The sequence below is a fragment of the Macaca fascicularis genome, chromosome 11 (assembly GCF_037993035.2).
Source record: "Macaca fascicularis isolate 582-1 chromosome 11, T2T-MFA8v1.1".
NCBI lineage: Eukaryota > Metazoa > Chordata > Mammalia > Primates > Cercopithecidae > Macaca > Macaca fascicularis.
Genome location: NC_088385.1, coordinates 107,816,307 through 107,830,079, shown reverse-complemented (window position 1 = coordinate 107,830,079; position 13,773 = coordinate 107,816,307). Strand labels below are relative to the sequence as shown.

Genomic DNA, 13,773 nt, shown 5'->3' with positions numbered 1-13,773 from the left:
GGGATTACAGGTGCATACCACCAAACCTAGCTAACTTTTGTATTTTTAGTAGAGATGGGATTTGCCATGTTGGCCAGGTGGGTCTGGAACTCCTGGCCTCAAGTGATCCAAATCCACCCGCCTTGGCCTCCCAGAGTGTAAAGCACATTACCTTATATTATTATAATTCTCTGTTTTCATGTCAATCTCTGAGTAAACAGCAAACCTCTCAATGAAAGGGATCATGTCTTATTAGTCTTCATATTTCTAACATTTGGTCTATAGTGTTCATTAAGTGCTTACTGAGCTAATTAATTAATAGTCAAATGAATTAATGTAAGACAATGATATGCAACACTTTGCAAAAGGATCTCAGCAATTGGTGTTTTGAATTTGTGGGTGTGAAAAACATTTATTAAGTTCAATTGCAAATTTAAAACAAATACGTTTTTATAGTTAGATCAACAATTCGAAATATAGGGTCAGAAAAGATAAAAGAAAAAATGAATCAATCACATTTACTTATGCAAAGTTTCAATATTTTTCCCCAGGTAATCTACTTCATGGTGTCAAAGAAACATTTCCATTCCTTTTTCACCCCTCAATACTTCTGGAAATATGTGAAGACTAAACAAGTACTTATCACAAACCATGTCAAATAATGTTTAAAAAAATACTGTGCCAAGATCTATAGGAAGAATACCTTAAAACATTAACTACGAAGATTCACAAAAGAAGACCTGAATAAATGGGAACATATACCCTGTGTGGGGATAGGTTGGTTCAGTATCATAAAAAATTCTCCCAAATTTTTGCAAACTATACCTTTGGCAAAGGTCTAATATCTAGCTTTCATAAGAAACTTAAACAAATTTACAAGTAAAACACCCCCATTAAAAAGTCGGCAAAGGACATGAGCAGACACTTTTCAAAAGACATACATGTAGCAACAATGATATGAAAAAAGCTCAACATCACTGATCATTAGATAAATGCAAATCAAATGAGACACCATCTCACACCAGTCAGAATGGCTATTATTAAGAAGTCAAAAAATAAAGGATGCTGGTGAGGTTGTGGAGAAAAAGGAATGCTAATACACTGTTGATGGCAGTGTAAATTAGTTCAGACATTATGGAAGACAGTGTGGTGATTCCTCAAATACCTAAAGACAGAATTACCATTCAACCCAGCAATCCCATTACTGGGTATATACCCAGAGGAATATAAATCATTCTACCATAAAGACACAAGCACGTGAATGTTCATTGCAGCACTATTCACAACAGTAAAGATATGAAATCAACCTAAATGTTTATCAATGACAGACTGGCTAAAGAAAATGTGGTACATATACACCATGGAATATTATGCAGCCATAAAAAGGAACAAGATCATGTCCTTTGCAGGGACATGGATAGACATGGATGGAGCTGGAAGCCATTATCCTCAGCAAACTAACGCAGGAACAGAAAACCAAACATCACGTGTTCTCACTTATAAGTGGGAGCTGAATGATGAGAACTCATGGACACACTATGAGGAACAACACACACTGGGTCCTGTCAGGGCAGGGGCGGAGGGAAAGCATCAGGAAGAATAGCTAGTGGATACTGGGCTTAATACCCAGGTGATGGGTTGATCTGTGTCGCAAACCACCCTAGCACATGTTTACCTGTGTAACAAACCCACATTTGTACCCCTGAACTTAAAAGTTAAAAAAAAAAAACTCCCTAGATCAAGCTATAAATTTAATTTAACCCTTATATCCAAAACATGATTGTTTTTTAGAATGGGACAATTTCTAAAGTTTATTCAGAAAAATAAACATGTAAGAAGATTAAAAAAAAAAACCTGGAACAAAGAGTAATAAGGGTGAGGCTAGCCATATCATATATTAAAATTCATAAAACTAGAGTGATTAACACAGTGTGGGACTGCAACAAACTGGAAGTCAAGAAAACGGAGCAGATTCTCCAAAAATAGTTCTAACTACACAAGGGGATTTCATAGATGATGATACCCTTCCATGTCACTCTCGCCTTGGCCCAATAAAAATCATATTTCTCAAGAGTCACCACCTAGCCAGCAAGGAAAAGATGCATCATGCATGAAATGTTTGGAGAGAACTAGGGAGTTGCTGGGGCAACATAAAATGGAATTTCTATTCCATTACTAATCTAAAATAATTATGAATCAAATAAGTATGATTTTATTCACATAAAAATACAAAAGGAAATTGTGGAAGCATGAGTTTTCAGAGTGGGTTGGGCTTTTCTGATCATTACACAAAACCCAGAAAGTACAAAAGAAACATGTGACAACTTTATATAAAAATGTATTATGTCTCAAATACTATAAACAATATCAAAGACAAATGACAAAATAACGGAAAAATTTGGTAAAAAAAGAATCATAAGGAAATGTGAATTTTTCTAGTATATAAAGAGCTCCTGGCCGGGTGCGGTGGCTCACACCTGTAATCCCAGCACTTTGGGAGGCCGAGGCAGGCAGATCACAAGGTCAGCAGTTCAAGACCAGCCTGACCAACATGGTGAAACCCTGTCTCTACTAAAAATACAAAAATTAGCTGGGCATGGTGGTGGGTGCCTGTAATCCCAGCTACTCAGGAGGCTGAGGCAGGAGAATTGCCTGAACACAGGAGGCAGAGGTTGCAGTGAGCTGAGATCATGTCATTGTACTCCAGCCTGGGCGACAGAGCGAGACTGTCAAAAAAAAAAAAAAAAAAAAAAAAAAAAAAAAAAAAAAAAACAGCTCCTAAAAATAAAAATCAAAACTCAATATTTGAAAGCGGGCCTGCAAAGGGCATGAGCAAAGAGTTAGCTCATAGAAGAAGAAAATACAAAGTAAACACATGAAAAGATGCTCAAATTAAACTATAAGATGCTACTTTTCACCCAGCAGATTAGCAAAGATCAAAATGTTTGCTAGTGGGCGTAAGTGTGAGGAAACAGGCATTCTCATTAATTACTGATGGGAGTGTAAACTGGCACACTTCTGTTAATGGTGATTCAGTAAGAGCCATCAGAATTTTTAAACTCACATACCCTGTGAACCAAGCATTCCACTTTTAAAATACTTTCCTACAAACTTACTGGCACCTAACTATTCTTCCTTAGCCTCCTGTCCCTGTTTACACAAATTACACTCTCCTCCAGGAAATTGCAAGTTGTAGACTGTCTACACTACATACCACCTAAGGAGCCTTCATCCCTAAACCGTCCTGAATGTCAACAGAGAAGAAGAACATTGATCATATTTGCTGTTAGCTTACTCCTTTTCTCCTCCACTTTACATTTCTCTTTTCCTGCCACAACGTCACTTACTGTGACTAGTGGGCCCTCCTCCCAGGGACCTTGTGGCCACATGGTCCTCCAATTCCACTGTTTAGGTTCTGTGATACAGACTTACAATTTAAGTAAATTCCAAATTATAATAACTATCTAAGAGACTGAATTAAAAATAAAGTGAGATCCCTCCAAAAAGATTTATCCTAAAATCATTAATCACAAACAGGAAGAAGAGATTGCTACAAAGAGAATAAAATACCTAGGAATAGAGCTAGCAAGGGAAGTGAAGGACCTCTTCAGGGAGAACTACAAGCCACTGCTCAAGGAAATAAGAGAGGAAACAAACAAACGGTTAGGAAAAATCAATGCTCGTGCTCATGGATAGGAAGAACCAATATCATGAAAATGGCAATACTGCCCAAAGTAATTTATGGATTCAATACTATTCCCATTAAACTACCATTGACATTCTTCACAAAATTAGAAAAAACTTTTTAAATTCATATGGAACAAAAAAAAACTCCGAATAGCCAAGACAATCCTAAGCAAAAAGAATAAAGCTGGAAGCATCACGCTACCTGACTTCAAACTATACTACAAGGCTACAGTAACCAAAACAGCATGGTACTGGTACAAAAACAGACACACAGACAAATGGAACAGAGTAGATAACTCAGAAATAAGACCACACCCCTACAACCATCCGATCTTTGAAAAAACCTGACAAACACAAGCAATGGGGAAAGAATACCCTATTTAATAAATGATGTTGGGAGAACTGACTAGCCATATGCAGAAAATTGAAACTGGACTCCTTCCTTACATCTTATATGAAAATTAACTCAAGATAGATTAAAGACTTAAATGCAAAACCAAAAACTATAAAAACCCTAGAAGAAAACCTAGGCAAAACCATTCAGGACACAGGCATGGGCAAAGACTTCATATGAAAATGCCAAAAGCAATTGCAATGAAAGCAAAAACTAACAAATGGGATCTAATTAAACTAAATAACTTCTGAGGAGCAAAAGAAACTATCATCAGAGCAAATAGACAACCTACAGAATGGGAGAAAATTTTTGCAATCTATCATCTGACAAAGGTCTGATCTCCAGAGTCTACAAGGAACTTAAACAAATTTACAAGAAAAAAAAAACTCCATTAAAAAGTGGGCACAGGACATGAACAGACACTTCTCAAAAGAAGACATACATGCAGCCAACAAACAAATGAAAAAAGCTCAGCATCACTGATCATTAGATAAATGGAAATCAAACCACAATGAAATACCATCTCACGCCAGTCAGAAGGGTGATTATTAAAAAGTCAAGAAACAACAGATGCTGGCAAAGTTGTGGAGAAAATGGATTGCTTTTACATTGTTGATGGGAGTGTAAATTACTTCAGCCATTGCAGAAGACAGTGGAGCAATTCCTCAAAGACCTAGAACCAGAAATACCATTTGACCCACCAATCCCATTACTGGGTATATACCCAAACAAATATAAATCACTTTATTTTAAAGATACATGCATGCATTTGTTCACTGCAGCACTGTTCACAATAGCAAAGACATGGAACCAACCTAAATGCCCATCAAAGATAGACTGGCTAAAGGAAATGTGGTATATATATATACCACAGAATGCTATGCAGCCATTAAAAGGAACAAGATCATGTCCTTCTCAAGGACATGAATGGAGCTGGAAGCCATTATCCTCAGCAAACTAACACAGGAACAGAAAACCAAACACCACGTGTTCTCACTTATAAGTGTGAGCTGAATGATGAGAACACATGGACACACTGTGGGGATCAACACACACTGGGGCCTGTCAGTGGGGGCAGGGAAAGTAACAGGGAGAATAGCTAATGGATGTTGGGCTTAATACCCAGGTGGTGGGTTGATCTGTGCAGCAAACCACCCTGGCACACGTTTACCTACATAACAAATCTGCACATCCTGCACATTACCACAGAACTTAAAAGTTGAAGAAAAAAAAAAAAAAGCTCTGCTAAGGGGGAAAATACATATATATATGAGAACTTCTCTAAACCACTAACACCAGAGAGACAAATAATGATAATAACAGGTTAACAATTGTTAGATAATGCAATCATCTTGCAGGCACTGTGCTAAGGGCTCTCCATGGACTATTTCACTTATCACTCACGACAACTCTGAGGTAGGGGTTATTAGTTAATCTCATTTTTATAATCAAGGGCAATGATGCACAAGGAGACCAGCTAACTTGCCCAAGGTCCAAAGGTGAGTAAGTGGCATAGTAAGGATGGGTACAATGTCTGCCCCAAAGCCCAGGCACTCCACCGCTAGGAGACATTTTCCTTTAAATCCTAATTATTTTAGAAGCAAGGTAGAAAGTATTGACTAAAGGCTTGCTTGCAGTAAAATGGAACACTGATGGTGAATTAAAGATCCCACAAAATATAGGATGGGAATGTTGGGAAATCCCTAAATATTGATTTTTATCTCAAGGCACCATTTCCACTAACCAGCTCATGCAGATGTTCTACATTGGGCAGACCTTGCTTCTGTAAATGTTGTTTATTCACTGACATTTATCTCACTGGTTTTATCCTCCCTACCTCCCTTCCTCCCAAAGAGAAATTCCTTGCTCAATTTTTGCATGTTCACTTTCTAATCCACTCCCATCTCTTCTTTGAATGAGCTGTGCTCTTGGGTAATCCCACCATTTCTCTGTTCCTGGGGTTGGATTTCCCTATACTCCAAGCTCCCATCCTCTCAGAACACCTCAAACCGCTCCTCTCAGAGTCAAGTGAGGTACAGATCCATTTCCAACCCATGTTCCTCTAAATTCTGACAACTTTTCTCATGAGAAAAATACTAATGGGCTTTGATGTCCACAGTACTTTTCTTTAAATCAATTTAAAAACTAAATGCTTCATTATAACTTTTGTTCACAGTACTCCAATTATTTCAAAAGCTGCTTTTATCTAGGAGGGAAAAAAAACCCTCAAGATGGTGGTTTATCATAGAATTGTCAGAAAGTAAATATAAAAATAGGCAGCTGAAAACAATGAGTGGAGAGAAGAAAATAACCTAAACATAATGCATAAGTTAAATAACTTTAAAGAGAGCCAAATGTGAAGATAATAGCAGCCAAAGCATTCTTCATTTTTTTTCCCCTCCATAGCACTTATCACCATCTGACATGCTTCGTATTTGCTAAGGTGTTTGTCTGTCTCCTCCTCTCACTCTGACCAGAATGTCAGCTCTGTGAAGGCAGGAAGTTGACTGTTTTGTCCACTATTGTTTCTTGCCCCTGAAACATAGTAAGTGCTCAATAAGTGCTTGTGGAGTGAGCAAATGAATGAATAAATGAATGAATGAATGCAGCTTCTTTTCTACCACATCGTCTCTCACTCCACAAGCAAAATTTATTTGCTTTCATGCTCTGGTCAATATATCTAGAGATTTTCCTCCAAATTCTTCAATCTTTTTAGATTAATTTCAAGGTGGAGAGTCATCTGGTCAGATCTACTTCTGAGATGCAGAAAACCTACCAACTTACGATTTCCTAAGAATATGTTCACTTATTCTTTTAGGAAAAAGAAAGGAGGGACAAGGTAAGCAGAAATCAAATATTTTGAGGATGAACTGAATCTATTACAGACAGAATTTTCCAAGTCATTTTTTCACCTACATGAAACAAACTTACACACACATATCTCACTGGTTCATACAACAACTGTATTCCTTGTAAATAACACAAAGTTATTTGTCAAAGGAAAAAAAATAACTAAAATTTTACAGTAGAAATACAGCACCAAAGACCTGTGGGGTTTCCCACACACTGGACAGTTTGTTAACAGGCACCTCAGTGATCTCAATGCTAAAATCCCTTCAGGTCTAAACTGATTGATTTAAGTTAGACTTCCTGGCTTCGTTTCCTTGTGATGACATTGAATGTCAAAGTGTACCCTCAAGGGCAAAAGGGATGGGTGAGAAAAAAACGTGTTATGCAGTTATGTACTGCGCAACTGCTCTCCTTCCCTGCGGAATACAGACTTTTGATTTAATTAAACCTGAGGAGAGATTCCAAACAAATTTCCATTTGGCATTTTCCAGACCCTATTAACTATCCTCCAACTTTCAAAAATAATAAACAGCATTTAGAGCTTCTGATACCATTCCCGTCTCCCCACACAAGGCTCCTCATCTTTCCTTGCATTTTCCACCTTCCCCCACCCCGTCCCCCAGCTCCTGTTCCATCAAAGCCACCTGATTGCTGACACAACCATCATAACTTTAAGTTCCTTCTCAAGCCAGTGCCTCTCTCTAGAATGCCCTTTCTACCCCCTGCCTTATCTGCAAGTATGCAGTCTCTGTTTATAGCAGTCAGCCTCATTACCAGTCATTTACACATGGGACAAACCCTCACTAGTTTGTGGCTTTCTGGAGGACAGGAATTGTGCTTTTTTTAAAAAAAACTTTCATTCCTTGGTACCCAATGCAATGCTATGCTTATAGAAGGCACTTAATAAATTTTCATTGTTTACTTTACTGAAACTCATTTGAAAGCAGAAACATTTCCTGGGGTTTTGAATAGAATTTCTAATGGACTACATCAGGATGTCTGCCAATCTCTTTATCCTTCTCAGTATATAATTCATAGTCACATTGGTTTGAAAAATTAAACTCTCCACATAGAGCAGTAGCTGCCAACGACAGCACCATAGGTTTTAGATGGTGATTCCCATCTGTTTGTTCAAGGATTATTGGTTCTCTGCTCTACAGTAGTCACTAAACCAAGACTTGAGGTACAGAACATATAGTCCCTGCCATTAAGAAACAAAAAGTGTTTGAGAGAGAGAGACAGAGGCAAGCAGACAAACAGTCTGTAAGATCCTGAGGGATACAGGACAACAGAGATGGTATACCTAGCTCAGCTCTGGGCAAAAGAAGTCAATAAGGATGGCAAGTGTCAAAACACTTTCAAGGGAGATGACATCGAATCTGCTTTGAAAGTGTAGTCTGAAGAGAGGAGAGGAAATAGCATGTGCAAAGGCACTGAGGCAAGTGAGAGCACTGTAAATTTCTGAGTATTGCAAATGGTTTTGGTACTCCTAGAGCATTCCAGGGAACTTCAGAACCAGACATAGAACAAGGAAGCAAGGGCTGTACACTGTTATGGGCCTGATACACAAGGTCAAGGAGTGTGGTATTTAATCTGTGATTTGTTCCATGGACACTGTGCTATCCAGGCTGTCAGTTTAAGATTCCAGGAAATAGGTAAGTTTTATCAAAGGCATGAATTGTCATTTCATGAATCACAACAACAGTGCAAACAAGTTTAGCTAATTTGTCTCTTCTGTTCAGTCAGGTCACAAAATCAGAAGCTAAAAATAATGTCTTGGAAAATTGGAAGATATATGTCACAACGACAGCAAAGGTGCCCTTCTATGAAAAGAATTTCTCAACGGAATAACCACAGGGAAAAAACCTGCCCAAGCAAACTATTTTTCAACCAGATTCTTTGAGAAACTGTGAATCAGTAAATAGAACACTGACTGACAATGAAAAGACAACCAACTCCATGGAGTATAAGTAGACTCTGAACTCCTCAAGAGGAGTGGGCGTGTCTGGCTGTCTCACCACTAGATCTCTACTGCTTGACATTAGGGTGGACACAATAGGTGCTCAGTAAGTTAACAGGTAAATGAGTGAATGGATGAAGGAATTAATTCCCTAACATCACTCCCTCTATATAGAAAGCAATGATCATTTAAATAGTTTAAGCAAAGGGGAAAAACTATGCATAGTTTTTGTAAAATTCTTTAAATGTTTATAGGAAAAGCAGAATTTCAACATAAAAAATGCATTTCCACACAAGCATAAACAAATTACCATAAACATTTGCTTGATATGACTCACTCTGACTGGTACAGCCATGTAATCTGCATGAAATGAACCCAGAAATAATGGACACCAGTAAGACAGATGCCACAAAGCAGATTTGTGAACAATGAATGGCACAGTGTCAGCTGTGTATCGTGGAAGGGGCCCCACACTGGGAATGGAGCAGGGTTCTGAGTAAATGAATGCACCTTGCACTAAAGTCATCCTGCCCAGGTGCTATGTGAGTCTCCAGCCCTGGGGAAGTCACATCACTTCCTTAACTTCTATGGAATGAGAGGATAGGTAAGTTGCTCCTTAAGGTCCCTTTTCTTTTTTCTGAGATGGAGTCTTGCTCTGTCGCCAGGCTGGAGTGCAGTGGCGCAATCTCAGCTCACTGCAACCTCCGCCTCTCAGGTTCAAGTGATTCTCTTACCTCAGCCTCCCGAGTAGCTGGGATTACAGGTGACGCCACCATGCCCAGCTAATTTTTGTATTTTTAGTAAGATGGGGTTTCACCATGTTGGCCAGGATGGTCTCGATGTTTTGACCTCGTTATCCGCCCACCCCAGCCTCCCAAAGTTCTGAGATTACAGGCATGAGCCACTGTGCCTGGCCAAGGTCCCTTTTGATAATCACAAGAGACTTCCCAAAATGTGCCAGGATAAGCAGATAGTCATCATATACATATTTGCCCTGTTCATGAAGGGTACCATGATCACACTTTTCTGAGTAACTCTGATGTTCATGTCACTGTCACAGTTCTAGGGGCTTTGCAGGGTCAAAGGAAGGTGCAGCCTACTCCCTTGAGGAATGTCTAATATGGATCAATTGTCTTAGAAACAATCATTCATCTAGTAGCAAACAGAAGTGAACTAATACTTCAAAATTTTTAATGGCTGGGTTACAGTCCTCTGAGATTATCTGGTCCAAGCTTCATGTAGCAGATACAGAATTTGAGTCACACAGCCAGTTAGTGGTGGGGGTTGAACTGGAATCCAAGGAGCTTGAAGATATCTCTCTGTGACTGGCTGTGGTCTCTGATGGTCTCCAGACACTCATTCCCTCTCTGACACTCACAGGAGGTCCCCCATGGTGGACCAACAGGAAAGATGTAAGTAACTGAATTCCTACTGTATTACATTATGTCTGCTTTCTATAAGAATGGCTGCTGGCTCACACACACCAAAAGGTCAGTCAGCAGATGCCTAATTAAGGGTTAAAGATTTCTATTAGAGAAAAAGCCCACAAAACCTGTCATTGTGTGTTTTTGCATTTCTTTGCTCTTCAGACTTAAGAGCAAACAGCCTGACTGGAGAATTAAATGCTAAACATAGGAAGAACGTTCCCCTTTCGTCTTGCATTATTTTGGGGCTGTGATTTGGTTCTCCTCCAAAATTCTGCCATCTCCCTCTACCTCCTAAGAAGTATAACTTGCAACATAAACATTTATGACAGTCTGCATAGATTATTATGCTACTGAGGACATGTTTTTTTCCCTGCAAAACTGATCTCGTAACGACAGTCCTAAATGAATTTAGTAGGGAGGCACAGATCAAAAATACAGTATTCAACACAGTTCATGAAGCATTTCTCCTATTTTATACAATCTTCCTGAGTTGCCAATTGAATTGCAAGTTCCTTTAAAGTAGATCACCAGAGCTGGTGCTAGAAGTAGTTCTGAATCTCTGCTGAAGAACAGTCTTCCCTCTAAGAAGCCTCATGTGGGAGTCACACCTAACTCTTTGTGCTTTGTAAAAGGGACTCAAAGAGATGGTAAGAGGGATTATATTGGCTTAATAATATTGGGAAAAGCAACACAAAAATTCAGCCAACATCCTAATGATATGGTTCATTCAGTTACCAAAGAAAGGCTGTATCACATAATCAAATGATTTTACTTTATAACACCCATAAACTCCCCCTCTTAACACAAAGACCTTTTAGGCAGTAAACATATCAAGGCTTGAGGGCAGTCCAACCTAGACAGATCCAGAATGTCATTAACTAAAATGCAAAATAGATTCTATTTCTGGTCCTGGTAATCAACTATGGAAAACAGTTTCGATGACAAGAATGCCTGCAGAAGTATGAGGTTATATTTATATTAACAGAAACAATTTCCTCCCTCAGTTACATGATTATAGTTTGAATATTTGGAGTTGGGATACTAAAAGAAAAGCTGTAATCAACTCTTCATTAATTGTCATACACTTTTCACTGTCTGAGTTTGTGTACATGTAGGCATGTTCACATATACGAAATGGCAAAAGCGAAGAAGAGAGAAAGCAGAAGGCAAGAGGATTTTAAAATGGAGACTTGGTTCATAATTTAAGCTGCAAGTTTCAAATTAAACCACCACCAAAAGAAACAGTGAAAGCACAGTTTTGATGATAGCTGTAATTAAAGAGTGTCAAAAAAAAAAAAAAAAAAAGAGTAACTGAATCTACACCAATCTAGGTGCTTCCAGACCCATTTTAAATAACTTCAACTTGCTAAGTCTGCAAGCAAAATCAGTTGCAATGCATAGCAGCAAAATAAATACATAGAAAATGTTGCAGTGACTTCATCACACCAAGAGGCTACAGGCTCCACTCAGTACAGCTTTTACCAATTTTTCCTGCAGTAGTTTTCTATGCTGCTTTCAGAGACCCTGCAAAGGAATTAACATTACACCATGCTGTGAGACAAGGAAATGCTGAAGAATGCAGTCTCCCAATTCAAAGAAATTCTTAAAGGCATTATCTGGAAATGAGGTCTAGGAAGCGGGGAAATCCTTACCAAAAAAAAAAAAAAAAAAAGCCAGTTAAAGCAATATCTGAGGAATTTTCCTTCTGTTCTCTAAATAGGCATGCTACAACTATTTTTTTTAAGTATATACAATTGACACAGGACAAACAACAGTACATTTGTGTACGTGCTTGTATATGTGCATATATATATACAAATAATTGCACATATATAGAATTCTGAATGCATAGGTAAACAATCTGCTTAGCAAAATAAAGGAAACCTAAATAATGTTTTTTCTCAAGGCTAAAGTTGCTACTAATTAAAATGAAATATGTTCTAAATGATTCTGAAATTGCCTGCAATGAGAAATACTGAGTCTATTTCCATGACACCCAAGCTGATTCTAACTCTTTCTATCTTAATGAGTATCTTCAGTTGAGATGCCAGGCACTATATAAAATCCTTTCAATTAGAAAAAGAGAAAAAAAGATTAAGCAAAGTAAGAACACACCATTATGGATGAAAGTAAACAGCTAAACATTAAAGAATGAAAGAGGAAGCAGAGAAGTCTGCCAGTCAAATTACAATACAGTATTGCCAAGAACCACAGTCGAGTGTAGGGAAGAGTGGGTATTAGAACAGCTAAGCCAAGCTGATAATATTTTAAAAATTGTTTTGAACTTTTTTTTTTTTTTTTTTTTTTGCTGTTAACCTCTATGCTGGTTTTACTCTTGAACAGTGCTAACATGTAAACATCTACAAATTCTTGCTTTTTATTTAAATGGATGCTTTTACACATGCAAGGAACCCTTCACTGAAATAGAAAACAAACAAAAACAGAACAACAAACACATCTACTTTGGACCCAGAGAAGAGGGTAAAGGCATATGTCTGATGTCATCACCACTATTTTAAGAAAAATCCACATGAACAGTGGACATAAAAGTAGTGAAAATGAGCAAGACAGTTAGGGAACTTTACATTCCAAACTCCCAATCAGCAGGAGGAGAGACTGAAAATTTCACCCCAGGTTTTACCCCCTCACTTATCAAAAAAATCACATTGTATTAGTTCAGTATCTTATGAATCAGAGACCGAATTACATTTGGCAAGAACCCTCTCTAGAGTGAAATGGACCAGAATTGGAAAACCTACACAAATAAGATAACCCACCTCCAGTCCAAGACTTGAAAATAACAATATAATTACAACTGTGAAGCTATTCTTTGGAATGATGCTTTGATCAAAATAGTTCGACACACCTGCTACCAAAAAAAAAAAAATCCCTGTTAAGAGAGACTCCTGCAGTGCACAGGAGTGAAACTACTAAAATGTTCTTGGTTTCCTTTGGGCGTCAAGAAGCCGCCAGTAATAGACTTGAAGTTGTGGTGCTCTTTGCAGCAAACCTCAGGAGACCAGGTGAAAAATTAGAGCACTATTGTAAGAGTAATGCCCTGGAATAAACAATCTGCCACATCCATAGTCTTCGTCAGAAACCTGCTTATGTTCTCCTAGAAAAGTCTAACCATTCTAATAACCTCAAAGTATTTTATCTCCTAGCAGGAGGACAAAACTATGTTGCCAACTCAAAAATGTTCCTGTCATCACTGCCCTACCACTCTCTGAAGAGCCTGCAAAATATGGTTTGCAGAACTGGGTATCCTGAGACTCGGAAGGAAAAGAAGCAATGAGGTCATGCAGTCTACTCCGTCTGCCAGCACAGGATTCCTCCTGCTGAGAATGTTTCTGCCCAAGTTGTAAACCCCACAAGATATAGGGTCATCCTGGACCCACTCGGGCAGGTGCAGAAAGCACAGCTGCCCACAGCAGACTCAACATAACTCACACGTGTGTGCTCATCTTCACCCAGAA

General features: G+C 38.4%; 1 protein-coding gene across 21 annotated transcripts in view; it reads right to left on the bottom strand.

The window, feature by feature from the left end:
* ANO4 (anoctamin 4) overlaps positions 1 to 13,773 on the bottom strand; it is a 413,826-nt gene that overhangs the window by 317,950 nt on the left and 82,103 nt on the right. The window lies entirely within an intron of this gene.